The following is a 15,275-nucleotide window of genomic DNA, read 5'->3' as shown; positions in this document are numbered from 1 at the left end:
AAACACACTTCTATTCTATAACTTATGAATGACTTATATTTCATGTTGACAATATGTGTGTATTATTTGTTATTGCAACATCCGTTGCAGCCTGGTCATCTTGGAAGGGGGATTACCTCATGTGCGGTCCCTTCTCAAGGTTCTGTCATTTTTCTCATGTTGAAGTTTCCGAGTTTTTCCTTGCCCTCATGTAGGTTTTAGGTCAGAGGGTGGTGTAATCATAGTCTGGAGTTCGCAATCATCTGTGGTCTGTCCAGCCATTTGAGACTCCTTGTGATTAAAGGCTACACAAATGAACATGACTTGACTTAATGTTTTTTTATTTTTGAAGGAAATATTTATCTTTATTTTTTTTTTTCAAAATGTATTCCTTTATTTTTCATTATTTGGATTCTGTGAACAGTGAACCTTTGTTTTTATATTAAGGTAAGTAGTATTAAAGAGCAAAAAAAAACATATTGCTTTATTTATACAATCATATTGGAATATATTAGTTATTTTTTTCAGCAGGTTCAACTAGGTTCTCTAGACTATGTGTAATTTTTTATTTTCCAAATTCATCAGCTTGTAAAATAATTTGTTTTGTCCGGCCCTCTCATCCGTTTCACATAGACAGCCCTGACTTAAAATGAGTAAAGTCAGGGTTCAAACTCTTTTTTCATGACCAAATAAATTTAAGCACATTTTAAGGACTTTCAAAGCCAATATTCCATTTTCTCCAGTACCATTAAGATAGATATATCCGGAGTAAATCCTGCATTTTGCAGATCCACAAATGTATCTGAGATTTACATATGCGATTGTTAACGCTGCATGTGCATTTGTCCAGAAATATGATTTTTAGATCTTTACTAAGTCACGAATAAATTTGTTTTTGAGACGCCCCCTTTATAACTGTAGAATTTGGGTAAAAGTGAAAGAAATAGGTAGCCTACATTTTCAGTTGCAGGACGTTCTTCCCATTACAATTTACTACTGGGAAACACTAGCTTAATTTTTTGCATGGCCGATAAAAAATGTTATTAATATGTTGTTATTGCACCAATAGACATTTCATCGTGGCCTGTTTAAGTGTAGGATACACTTGTACTCTTTTGCGGGATGCATCCTGGGACAATATCATACAAACTAATGCCAGCTGCCATTAAACACAAGGGGAAGAAGAAATGCAATGGCAACATGAAGCCACTAGAGAGCAGTGTCAGCGTTATTTAAGACAGATTTGTTGAGAAACACGGCAACAATTTCAATTTACAAGCACTTTACTCAATTGTCAAGCTCTTTTCAATATTTGAAAACACAACATTGAATCTCAAGCATTTCCAAGGATTTCCTGCACCAGTACAAACCCATGTTAAATGTTCTGCCAATGGGTTAAGATTTCCTCTTTTGAGAGTTGCTAGCTAGCAAAATGTCATCCATACGGCTGATGTGTCAAACAATACACAACAACTGTCCAGGTCTGTCCTCTCAAAAGTTCACAGAGTCCGTTGTAGCATAAAAAAGAAAAATGCGCACACCCACGCTAGTGTTTAGCCTAATAGGCCCCGAGGCCTCTTGACTTTCTCATTTAGCTCTTTTGTGCGTGTCGGAGCGAGGCCAAAGGTGGGCGGACGGACGGCAACCATTCCTCTCTACGCTCTGAAGTGTACTGCAGATGGGAATTATTAATTTGGATCTGCTTTGCCTCAGCGTGGCCCACTTACTGAAGAAGTGGTTGGGGTGGGGGGGAGGTCGTCTTTGTATTCAATTTTTGTCGGTGCGGAGTGTTAAATGTCAAGCCTTGTAGTGAGCTGTCAAAGAGCAGAATAGAACCGGCATGATTGATGACTGAAGAGCTTGAAACCAAAACCTCACGATTGCAAACGCTACCTTGTGTCAGTTCTTTTACCCTCGTTTGCTTCTTCTCGTGGCAAGTGTGCTGTCGTGAGTGGTTACCATATTTCTACGTGTTTAAAACACTTTTTTTTTTCTTTTCCCTTAAAAAGAACTCAAACTTTGGGTGCGCGTCATACACAAGGTTTTACAGTAGTCTGTTACCGTATTGTGAACTGATTGATCAGGCAAAAATTAACATTGACCACAATCGCAATACATTAAATGCAACCTGAATCCATCCCGGGTGACGACAGAAAGAGTGCTCAATCCAAAGCACTAGACCATCAGTGATATATGTAATATACCAAAAAGTATTAGATTACTCACGAATGTTAGAGAATGGAGAAAACAGAAAGTTATCCTGAAGGCTAGAAATAAACACAAAAACGCACAGTGAAGGATACTACTTAGAATAGAAGGATAGAATAGAATTGATTATAACATGTGAATAGTTTCATAACGAGATCAAATCGAATGCCATATCGTATGTCATCCATGCCACTGGTGGATGAGTGGTTAGGATTTGGCACTCGTACCACCATGACCCGGGTTTAATTCCCGTTGCATCCAACCGTGGATTTTTAGCTGAGAAAATTGATGATAAAATGTTGCACCGATTTTCAATCATAATTTAGGGGAGCGCGTTGTATGCGTGAATAATTTTGGTATGTGCTAGTGCGCTCAAGCTAGCAACTAGCTTGCTGTAGCTACCTAGTCTTGAAACCTTGGGAAAAAAAGACTACTACATAGATTCATGTTGAGTAAATTTGTGAGACTTAAAATCAAAATGTAAGTCAACCTATTACCAAACCATTTTATCTCGTATGTGTACTACTATTGTAAAAATGTTATGTGTAGAATTAAAATTAACAGGCAATATCCACTTGTTTTCATCTATCTGTAGGGCGGCCATTTTGTGAGGTAGGAGACCGAGGATTATGGAATCCTTAAATTATAATATTTGATATTCTGTTGGATATAATATTTTGTTACTAATGTTTAATATGCATATCACATTTTATTGATTTTACCTGGGGCATAAACATGACAATTTCACCTTGCTATCTCTACCTCAGAGCATATTAATGATATATCCTCCGGGTCTACTGAAGTTAAAAAAAAAGAAAAAAATCACACCATGTGGGGATAGATTAGAGTCGTCTTCTTATGACAGAAAAAAAAATACAGTGAAGCAATGACAGGATTATTAATGAACAAGGTGAGAGCGCACTTAACCCTGTGCATATTCATTGGAACAGTTCAGATCGGCTGTGAAACGTGCCAACTTTAGGTCAATTAGTCCGCCTAATCTCGCCTAAAGACAAATATATATCACGAACAATGCAAATGTATGCTTGCGTGTCAACCCGGACGGTATAATCCATTCAAAGAATGTTCGATAATTATCAGGCCGATAATTATTCAAATGGTCAGGGCCAAAAATATGACATCACAGTTTTTGGCTTAATTGGAAAAAAAGGTCCTGATAATTAGTCAACCTTCTTACTAGAAACATTTTAAGCATGTATGTTCCTCGTTAGAATATTTAGATTTTCTACAGTAGAAGTAACACAATCTAGTCGAGTTTCCTCTACCTCTTCATAAATGCATGAAGCTACCACAATGCCATCTGAGTCGAGGTATTAGTGACATTGAGTATTTGAACACTCATTATATGCATATTTAAAATGATAAACACACCCATAATCATATGCACTTTCTGCAATATTTAAATGTCTTGTCCTTCTAGTTAAATACTGACAAACAAAGCAAGTATTGATCACTTGATTTATTAAGAAAACTGTAGTTTCTCCATCGGAAATTGTTGGAAACATGTTTACTGAAGCAAAATAATGTTATGGTAAGTATAGACAAAATAGAGACAACCACAAAACCAATTGGACTTTAAGTGTGTTTTTCTTTTTTTTCTAAACATAGTAGCAGTCCACAAAGTTATTGGTTACTGGTATCGGTCTCCGAAAACAAGATTTGATCAGTTATCATATCAGTGAGAAGAGACATTTGTTGTGCATCCCAAGTTTTTTTTTTTATCCAATCACTATATCAATAATAAAATTACATTGTTTATGTGGAGTTTGTGGGCAGCACAGCGGCGCAGTGGTTAGCCCGTGTGCGGCACAGTTCTGACGTCATGGGATCAAACCTCCTGTGTGGAGTTTGCATGTTCTCCCCGTGCTTGCGTGGGTTTCCTCCGGGCACTCCGGTTTCCTCCCACATTCCAAGAACATGCATGTCAGGTTGATTGGCCTGTCTGAATTGTCCCTAGGTGTGAATGAGCGAGTGAGTTATCTGCCTCTGTTTGCCCAGCGAGTGGCTGGCAACCAGTTCAGGGTGCCCCCTGCCCCCTGCCCACTGCCCAAAGATAGCTGGGATGGGCTCCAGCACCCCCGAGACCCTACTGAGGATAAGCGGTGCAGATAATGGTTGAATGGATGAATGTGGAGTTTGTCATTTTTCACTGGCACCTCTGGCCTCAAGTCGAACTGCAGCCTCCGTGTTAAGTGTGTGAATTTAAAAGCCAACGATGGACATTCAAAATAGGAAACATTGATAGTTTTTGTTCCTGAAAAAAAGACTTTTAAACAACAATAAACATGTTTTCTTAACATGAAGAATGAACAAAATGAATTCAGTATTTTGCAGGTGGTCACAGTGACCAAACATAAAATCGTAAATCACGATGCTTAGATAACCATCTACCAAGACAGCTAATCCATCAATTATCTTTCAAAAAAGCTTCTAGATGTAGAGGCCTTAATTAAGTCAAGTCAAGTCATGTTTATTTGTATAGCCCTTAATCACAAAGAGTCTCAAAGGGCTGCACAGAGCACAGATTATTGCAAACCACAGACTATCATTATGACATCCCTTGATCTAAAACCTACATGAGGGCAAATAATACACAGATATTGTCAACATAAAAGATTATTCATATGCTATAGAATAGAAGTGTGTTTTAAGTTTTGATTGAAACATTTCCACTGAGGTTGCAGATCGAATCTCAGGGGGAAGAGCATTCCACAGCACCGGGGCCGAATGGAGAATGCTCTCGAATCTGCATATCTCTTCTTGGCTCTTGGGATCATTAATAGACCAGCAATTTCAGAGAAAAGGCTCCAGCCCGGAACATAGGGGGATGTTGTTTATTACTTAGCACCTCCTAGTGGAAAAAAAAATATCATCAAAAAATGATAATGATTTGAATAATAAGCAAAACTACTGTGTTATATAAACGTGTATTTTATTCATCGGTCAAGGGATATTGCACAAAGTTAGGCTTACATGATTATCCACCATCTTGGTGCAACGGGTACCTTGGTAGTTTCTATTTTTCTCTGGGATTTCTCACACTTACTTTCAGTTGCACTTCACAATACGGTGAAATCAATTGGTCAGCTGTTACACAGTATCCCTTTATAGCTTTTATTTATCTATTTATGTTTATTATTTTTTTTTTTATAAATGCAACTTCCATTAAAATAATAATAGCGGTTATCGGTCTTCATAAGCAGGTTATCGGTTATCGGTATGAAAAAAACAGTTATCACGCATCTTTCATTTTTACTCCCTTAAACTTGAAATCCCCCAAAAATATTTGTGAATAACTCGATGTTCCACATTGAAGGTTCCCAATGGAGGCGTTTCAGGCATGTTCAATCGCACCGTGCACAAAAGTAGCCAGTTCGGTAGTTAAGACATGAGCAGTCGTCTGGCAACACGCTTAGTATGCGGCCAGCGGAGCGTATCGCTCGACATGCACACACAAAGATGGAAGAGATTTTTCCGAGAGGTCCAAAAGAAGCCGTCAATTCCCTGACCCGAGGGGTTCAATTCATGCGGTTGATGTTCTGGAGATGTTATCGCTCTTTTAAGATAAAAAGAAAAACCTCAGCGGACCCCGACTACAATAGCATTTTTCTGTACCGATTTAAAAAGGGATAGATTCCGCGATTGATTAAGACAAAACTAGTAGATAGCAATGAAGACGCGTCTAGATGTGATGGGGCATGGGGGCCGACAAATGGAAGCATTGTGATGCAGTGACACTCCTTGACGGGCTCACACCGAGATCCCTTCATCACGGATTTAAGCCGTCACACTCCAGCGGCCGTAACACCAGCATAAGCCCGTCCCACCATCCAGCCCGTCAATATCGGGTTGTTACTTGGAAAGCCACCCATAGTCAATCATGAAGTCCCAGTTCATAAAACAAATGGATATTTTGCCACATTGAATTCCATAGGTGTATATACCGTTCACTCACCTGTATTTTTTTAGATTGTTTTTGACTATAACACTTTATACTTAACAGCAAATATTTTGATGCTATTTCTGGTTGGGAAAATCGCTATCTACAAACGTCATTGTGTAAGATGGAATACCTCATGTACGGGCCCTTCTCAAGGTTTCTACATTTTCTTCATGCTGAGGTTTTTTAGTTTTTCCTTGCTATCATGTTGGTTTTGGATCAGGGGATGTGTAATAACAGTCTGTAGCTTGCAATGGTCTGTGGTCTGTGCAGCCATTTGAGACTCCTTGTGATTCAGGCTGTCACAAATAAACATGACTTGATTTATTGACTTGTGTTCTGCATATCATGAGATAGGGATGCTGTAACCCGAGGGTCTACTGTAATGGTCATTTTTTTCTCAAGGTTTCAAAACTACTAGCTAACTGTTACTTTAAGCACTTTGGCGCCATAATATCCACGTATGACTGTCCCCACCTATCAATATTAGGTGATTACTTGGAAAGCAACCTGGGGTTAATAAGGACGTCCAAGTTATTAAAACCAATGGATGTTTTACTCTGTTAATTTGAAAAGTATTTCAATAAAATGTTTTTGTTTTCATGTAGTTCAATAACCAGATTTTTAAAATCATTTTATTTTGACAATTGTATTTACGATCATTACTTGGGACACAAAGTCAATGATGACGTCCAAGGTAATAAAACACATGGATATTTCACCACATGGAATTTAAAGGGATTTGAATCCAAAGTTTTGCTTTGCGAATTGGGGTTTGTATGTATCTTACTCCCCTGCTTTTTTATATTTTTAGTTTGACAATTCTATAAGAAGCAAATAATTGTATGCAATCTTTGGTGGGGGAAATGCAATAATCAAAGGCTGAACAAGCCTAGTATTCCAACTTGTAACATGAAAATATATAATAAGCTCGGTACGGCGTAACCCATGGGTCCACTGTGGTAGCCTTTTTTTTTTCTCATGGTTTTAAAACAAGGACGCTACAGCTAGTTAACTGCTAGCTTGAACGTGCTGGCACAATAATACCCGCATACGCAAGCCCCTTCCCACCAATATCAGGTCATTACTTCGGAGATACCCTGGAGTCAATGATGACGTCCCAGTTAATAAAACAAATGGATATTTTACCGATTTAAATTCCAAAGGATTTGAATACAAAGTTTTGCTGTGTCTGTGTGTTTGTGTGTGTGTGTTTTAGATTCATAACCAGTTTAGTCAGCATTTTTAAATTATTTTATTTAGACAATTGCATTTAATAGTAGGAAGCAAATATTTTCAACATTGTAAAGTTAAACTATCATAAGCTAGGAAGGCTGTAAGCTGGGGGTTTACTGCAGAAGTCTTTTTTTGCCACGGTTTCAAAAGAAAGAAGCAACGGCTAGTTAAGAGCTAGCTAGAATGTGCCAGTGCCATAAAACCTGCATACGACCTCTCCATTCATCAATATCAGGCCATTACTATAGAACCAACTTGGAGGCAATTATGATGCCTGAGTTAAATAAATAATTTACCGTGTACAATTCCAAAGGATTTGAATCAATAGATTAGTTTTGCTGTTTCAGGTTCAGATTCAGTTCGCTCAATAGTTATTTAAATGTTATTCTGACAAATGTATTTAGTGTAATCCCTTGTTTCTCACTGTTACAGTGGCTCAAGACTCCCTGCGACATTCGAAGATCCACCAATAAGCCTACCCCAAAGTTAAATATACGCTTTGTCTGCCCTTACTTGCGGCAATAACTGACCAATAATAATGGATTATAGCCAAATGGCTGCCGTTCATTGTAGAAGGAAAGACAGGGGAAAAAAAGAGTTGCCTCACATGACACAAATTGGCTCTTATCAATAATTGACTGGGGTTAATGGATCACAGCCAAAACAGTGCATTTCATTTTAAGCAGGTCACAATGGCACACTTCAGCGGACTGCCCTGAAAAAATAATAGAGGAAACTAATGCACTACCGGCGCTTGCTTTGAGCAATAGTCGACCCGTGGATAACGGATCTCAGGCTGCAAGTGGCTTAATTTGGATGCCACTTGCAGCACTGTGGGGATAATAGATCACGGCTGCACAAGTGCAGTTCAATTTTTGGTGGGCACAACATCAAAACAAGTCAGTAAAAAACACACTGACATTGATACCCCTTTCAACAATATGCAATTTCTCATTGAAAAAGACTTACTTACTTACTCATTAATCCATTTTCCACTATTGATCCTATAGACACATTATATTTCATTTTTTTCAATGAGCTGCTATTGAAGGAGCTGCAAACATTTTTTTGTGGAATAAAAACCCAGTTTAAAAAAAAAAAAAACTGACACCGGGGGCAGATAGTAGCACAGACGATTGGTTGTGATGTCATAGCAAACCACTTTTCCCGGAAAGATTCATCAGATTATGAGCACGACAAAGCCTCGCTCCAGAACACTCTGCTAGCTGCGCCATATGCTAGCGTCCTAAAGCCACGCTCCGAAGGTTTAATGACAGAGATGATGCGGGCCGAGCATGCCGAGCAATGTCGAAGGATGTCGGACTGGGGGGAGGGGCCTTGTCTGGCCGGGCAAGTCAACATAAATAAATAAATAAATAAAACTCATTAAATCTTTGGCCTGGAAAGGGTGCACAAGGTCAGCCATGATGAGGGGGTGGGGGGGCAAACATCCGACAAAAGACAGGTGAGCGACTGCCGGATTTTACCGTGAAATCTCGTGATAAACAACACATAACCGGGTTGCAACTGATGACTATATTAATAGTTAACCTGTCATCGACTGTTTAAAAAATGGGTTAAATAATCAGACAATCCATATTTTTTTTTTGTTAAACGTAGCATGAACTTGATCTCATTATGTGGCAAATGATAATAAACACATGAAAACTAAGTACAATAAATATACATCTTTAAATGAACATACTGAGGATTTGAACACATTAAATAAAAATGCTCCCTATCCCTATCTTATGAGGAACTGCGATTGGTCAGTAGAATCTGTATCTGTTCATGTATAAAGTGCACCCCTCGTTTGTATAAAAAAATAAGCTAAATATTGGTTTCAATTTTTGAGAAGCTCAAACTAAAGCATTGTAATTGAAGAACGTTGGATAACAGCAGCCGTTAAAACAATTTATTGGCAAGGTGAACTATGAGCATAATACTAACATATCATTTGACATATCATTTATTCTTTGTCTTTCAATGCGTGATTCATCATCAGACACACCAAAGACAGTTGCAGATTTTTTTGCATTTATTTATATCTTTCAGGACGACTTTCTGTTTTTTTTCATTCTCTAACATTTGTCTCTGGTACCGTCAGTATAAATAGCATTTTCCTATGTATTCTATATCGCTGGTTGGCCAGTGAATAACATTCTGTGCTCTCACCGCCGTGACCCGGGTTAATTTTCCGTTACATGAAATGTTGCGATTGTGGTCAGCAACATTTTCGACTGATCAATCATTGTACAAATGCGTTAATGTTCCACTGTAAAACCTTGTATATAGCACGCACCCAAACTTTGAGTGATTTTTTTATGAAAAAGAAAATGTGCGTAATACACTGATAATTACATAGACTGGTTTTCTTTTCAAGTGAAGTAAAGTCACATGTATTTGTATAGCCCTCAATCACAAAAATGTCTCAAAGGACTGCACAGGATTACAATTACACCATTACCTGATCTTAAACCAACATGCGGGCGAGGAAAAACTCAAAACCTCAGCGTGAGGATTGCAGGCATTTAATTTCAGACATGTTTGTCAGGGACGGTATGGCAAAAACCCCAAGCTCTCTTTTATAGCGAAATATACAATTTACAACACATGTCATCAGAACTGTGTTTGATTGAATATTATCTGAATCTTACAGAGGCGAGCCAGACTCCAAATCGTTAAACTGTCTTGACATGTTCTTTAAATGTTCGTGTTACACAAGATCTGCTTTGCAATATTTTTATTGGGCATATCCAGGTGAGAATGCGCCAAAACTTTAGAAGTGTAGGTACGCTTAATCGTTGTCATTTGTGTATGCTTCCGCTCAAGACCGAGACGCTATTGCGCAAGGGCGACTCTCAGCAGAGATTATAATCATGTAGAGATGCCATCACTTCGTTGGAAAGAGTGTCTGATGACAATAGTCGACATAGACATTCATTGTCGACTATTTCTATTATCAATTTTTCCTGACAACTTCGAATAATCGTTTCAGGCCTTGGCGCGATATGGGAATATGTCCAAAATATTGTGACAGGACCAGCCAATCCTGAGGGCAAATATGCACAGCTGCCTACGCTTGGGGGGGCCTGAACAAGTCAACAAAGATGGACTGGTAATTAATGTTTACTAAGCTAGCGCGCGACATTTCTGCCGCGTCCGCTGACCGACAATGTGCTCCATAAATACGCAGACACGCCGCAAATATGTTTAACACGCTTAGTCAAGTCCGGCGTGGTTTACAATGTGCACATTGCAATTTGCACTATTCGCAATTGGGCCACACCCAAAAAGAATTCTACCAGTTCTTGATATCGGTGAAGATAACAGCATTATTTTTTGGTAATTGCTTTTAAATCAGGTGCTGGGACTTTACATGAAAGAAATGAACTATTTCATGTTATTTATTTTTGATTAAATATTAGTATTTTATACACTACATTGAATAAAGTTGTATCGGACAGCTTAAATGATATTGAATAATACTCATAGTGCTCGCGAGCACCGAGTAGCCCACCTGAGTAGTGCGCGGATGGGTTCTTTACCAGTAATACATAATTGTCCAGGAAATTTGATTTCTAACTGACACGAGATATAATCGACAAAATTAGCGTATTTTATACGCGATCAAATTTTTTTCAAAAGTACTATAATAATTGATGCCAATAATTTATGTATGAAAATCACCCAGTGGTCTTATACAGGGAAGATGTTTTAGTGGCTTAAATATTGGCGAGTATAATCAGTTTTACCAGTGAATGATTTGAGTAAAAAATTAATAAGAATATGATGATAATAAATTTATAACACCATAGCATTGCTATTAAAAGATTTGTTGTTTAGGTTGTAGGGAAAAGAAGGGAGATACAAATGTAAATGTTGCAAACTAAAACAACATAAAAAGAGAAATAAAGAAAAAAAAGAGGAACATTGTTATTTTTTAATATTAATAATATGATAATCCAGTATAAAAATGAAAACACCTACTAATATGATATAAAATAATAATTTTAAAAAAAGAAGAAATTGGGCATTGGGTGAAAAATATATATCTATGTCTTTCAAAGTGTGATTCATCATCAGACACACCAAAGACTTATTTTTTGCATTTATTCGTATCTTTCAGGGTGACTTTTTTTTCCATTCACTAACTTTCGTCTCTGGTACAGTCAGTCAAAATATATGTCATGTAAATAAATGAAAACAGAAACACATCATGAAATTACAAAATAATAATAATTCAATTCATTCATTTATCTATTAATGCATTTTTTCACTGACTTATGTTGGTCATTTATTTTGTCGTGTATTTTCTCATTTACTTTGTTGTGTATTTAGAGTGTAATTTGGAGTGTATTTTAGCGAATATCTTCTCGTATATTTTGTCATGTATTTTGCCTTGTATGTTGTCATGTATTTTCATTTCTTTTGGAATGTTTCGGGCATTTACTTAATTGTCTATTTTTTGTGTATTTTTTAATGTATTTTGTCTTGTATGTTCTCATTTATTTTGCAGTGTATTTGGCATGTATTTTGTTGTGTTTTTTTGTGTATTTTGCTGTGTATTTTTGTCATGTAATTTGTCACGTATTGTTTTATTTATTCTAGCATGTTTTTGGCATGTGCTTAGTTGCCTATTTTTGTTTATTTTTTTATGTATTTTGTCTTGTATGTTCTCATATATTTTGTTGTGTATTTGGTGTGTACTTTGTTGGGTTTTTTGTGTATTTTGCCATGTATTTTGCTGTGTATTTTGTTATGTAATTTGTCATGTAATTTTTGATTTATTTCAGCATGTATTTGGCGTGTACTTTGTTGTTTATTATTATTTGTTTTTTTTAAGTATTTTGTCTTGTATGTCCTAATTTGTTTTGTCGTCTATTTTGTCACAACAAAATGTTATTCTCAGGATGGGGGCGGGTTACAACGGCTGAACTTTTAACTTATTGGTAGATGGGTTTAGTAACCGAAATCATTCATCACTCATCAACCAATAAAACACTGAGAAAAACACACAACAAAATAGACCCAAGAATAAATAACTGAAAAAATGCATACATTCATGCATTTATGTTGTATATTCCTGTATCACGTTGTTTATTTACATAACATGTAATTGTAGGTATTTACTAATGTATGCATGTAATTCCACATATAGCAGGATTGGTCCTCCATAGTGGTAGAACCATCGGCCAGGTCCACATTTTTGGACTTGATTTAAAAATTTCATATTAGTTACAATAAAAATGTATTGAATTATCCGAGGTATGTCGAAAGACAACAGCCGAGAAAATGATTGATGGAGTACCGGTCTCCCTATAAAGAGAACTCGGAGATAATCAAGGGCAGGGAGTGGGCAGGCCCTCGGCGCCCCCCGCCTGACACATGCGAGCGCAAACGCTGACTCAAGAGAGAGACCAGACGGCCGCTTCCGAATCATCGCTGATGAAATTCTGAAGGTCGGCCGTAACAAGCCCGATCTGGCCGGGCGTTTTGTTGCGAGGACCCCTCCCGTTGCACCCTCGCCACCTCGCAACCTTTGTGTTCACCCGAGGGGTGGGGGGCAGGTGAGTTAGGTTGGGGGGGTCGTGTTACATCCCTGTTTATCTGCCGGTGACCTCTAGCCGGCAATTCTGCACTTGATAAGGGGAGGGCTGGCCTCATAATGTGCACGGCCGCCCGATATCAGCCTTGTATCCTTGTGAAATTGATTACTGGGGTCTTGGGCGGTGTGCAGAATATAATAAATGGAGATGACACACACACATACACTTGTAAGGCTTATAGGGGGGTACGCCGCCTCGGCAATTACCTGCTGGCCACTTAAAAAAGGGGTCATGCAGGGCAGGTTGGCAGTGCAAGGAATTATGGTTATTTCTTTTATTTTGTAGAGGATCACCCGCTTTCCTGAGTCTGCGTGGCCGTTTTGCGGGCGAGGGGTCGCAACTGCACTGTTTTAAAGACAAGCCATTACTGGCCATTTCCTGCTTCATGTTGTCGGTTTTTTTGCATGAGTCATGTGTAAATGAAAACGATTTGCTTTAACGTCTGTCAAATTAATCTTGTATGTAATGTTAAATGATTATTATAATTATTATTTATATTACACTATCATTATTATTTCATCAGGAATAAAATGAAAAATTGACATTATCTTTTAATAAAAAAATATATTATTATTTTTACGGTGAACCTTCACAATAACACGGTTCACTTTTCACAGTGTCGCTGCTTGACTTATTTGCATTGTGCAACGTTTTCTGCATTCTGGATGGCTTAACAGTCATGAATATTTAACAGGACAGTAGTTATTTGTCTTTTGGGTTCAATTCATATTAGAGTATTTTATTGTATAGTACTTATTAAAAATGAATATTTCCACTTTTCTTCTAATTTGAAAAATTACACAAAACTAGTAAACAACATACTACAGAGATGTAGTTATTTTTTCCCTAACAAAAGTAAGAAATTCACTAGTTTAAGAAAAAATGTCAAAACGATGTAGGTAATATTTCCTTTGATTTATATACTAAAAGTAAATATTTATACTAGAATTATCTTACTATAAAAACGACCTAAGATACAGCAAATTGATACTAATATTTTCTTTATTTTATTCTTTTATATATCAAAAAATATTGAGTCTTATTTCCCTTATTTGACTTTTTAAAAGTTCAATAGGGATGGTATCAAATTCATTGTATTAGAAAATCAAAAGAAAAATAACGCAAAATTAGAAAAAAATGTTAAAAGTTCTGTACCTTGGTAACATTTCCTTTAGTAGTTAAAACACACAGTGAATTGAGAAAATACTGTTAATAGGACATGAGATATGTTCTTTATTTGTTGAAATAATGTAAAATTATATTGCTAGATTTACAGCAATGTATTCTACAAGAAAAATAAAAGCAAAAGTGACCAGATGTTTCAGAGGATACAAAACAATGCCAAAACTCTTTTTTTTTTTTTGGCGAGCATGCTATCTAATACTCAAAGTACATTGTTTGTGGTTCTGTTCTGTTTTAGCAAAATAAGGCCATAGAAATGTAAAATCCTGAGATACATTGGAACCCCAGAAGTGAGGCAGATATGCTCCCTGCTATCCCCATTTAACCGTCTTCAGGTTCAGGACAAAGTTAGGAAAATCGAACGCTGAACGCACAGCTCGCTCAGCATGTAGATGCACTGGCCGTCCCTTTCAATGGCGAATTGGCGACGGCTTTAAGCTGCCAGGCAAAACCTTTATATCTATTTGTTCCACTTGTCTGCCCCTCAATGAGTTTAATCAGCTGAGAAGAAGCAGCGAGGGGGGGAGTGTTGCCTTACCCGCCCATACATTAGAGCGCACCGTCGCCACTCCTCTTCTCCTCCCCCTTTTGCAGCAAAAGACACACACTCACGACCCCTGAGCCCCGTTCTCCGAGAGTTGAGGGCCCCCCCAGCCCCCGTTTGCCTCACGGATTATCAAGTACACTTCAATTACCGCCGATCGATACACTCCTGGCTGCAAAAGGGAGTGTGAAGGGAAATTAGACAGACTTTGGGTATGGCCGTGACTACAAAGCAATGGATTAAAGCTGATATGCATCTCTTCATTTACATCGGGGATGGCGCCCGTTTTCCATTCGTGCAGGTTTTTGTGGGGAAGGGGGTTGGCTTTGGGAGAGATTGCTTCTTTAAGTGGCGGGCAAGGTGAGGGCAAGCCCGACACACGGTGCGGCGATTAAAAGCCGACTGAGTCAACAGCAGAAGACAAAAGGGAATATTCAGTCTCTACTGTGTGTTGAATTAGTGTAAGGGTTCAACTATTTTGACTACAAGACCCACAATTCCACCCAAATGAGGACAAAATGACCAGCAAAATCAAAACATTCATCCGTATAAACTT

The sequence above is a fragment of the Urocampus carinirostris genome, chromosome 7 (genome assembly GCF_059441175.1).
Source record: "Urocampus carinirostris isolate Australia breed hairy pipefish chromosome 7, RoL_Ucar_1.0, whole genome shotgun sequence".
In the NCBI taxonomy this organism is placed as follows: domain Eukaryota; kingdom Metazoa; phylum Chordata; class Actinopteri; order Syngnathiformes; family Syngnathidae; genus Urocampus; species Urocampus carinirostris.
This window is presented reverse-complemented; position numbering follows the sequence as displayed.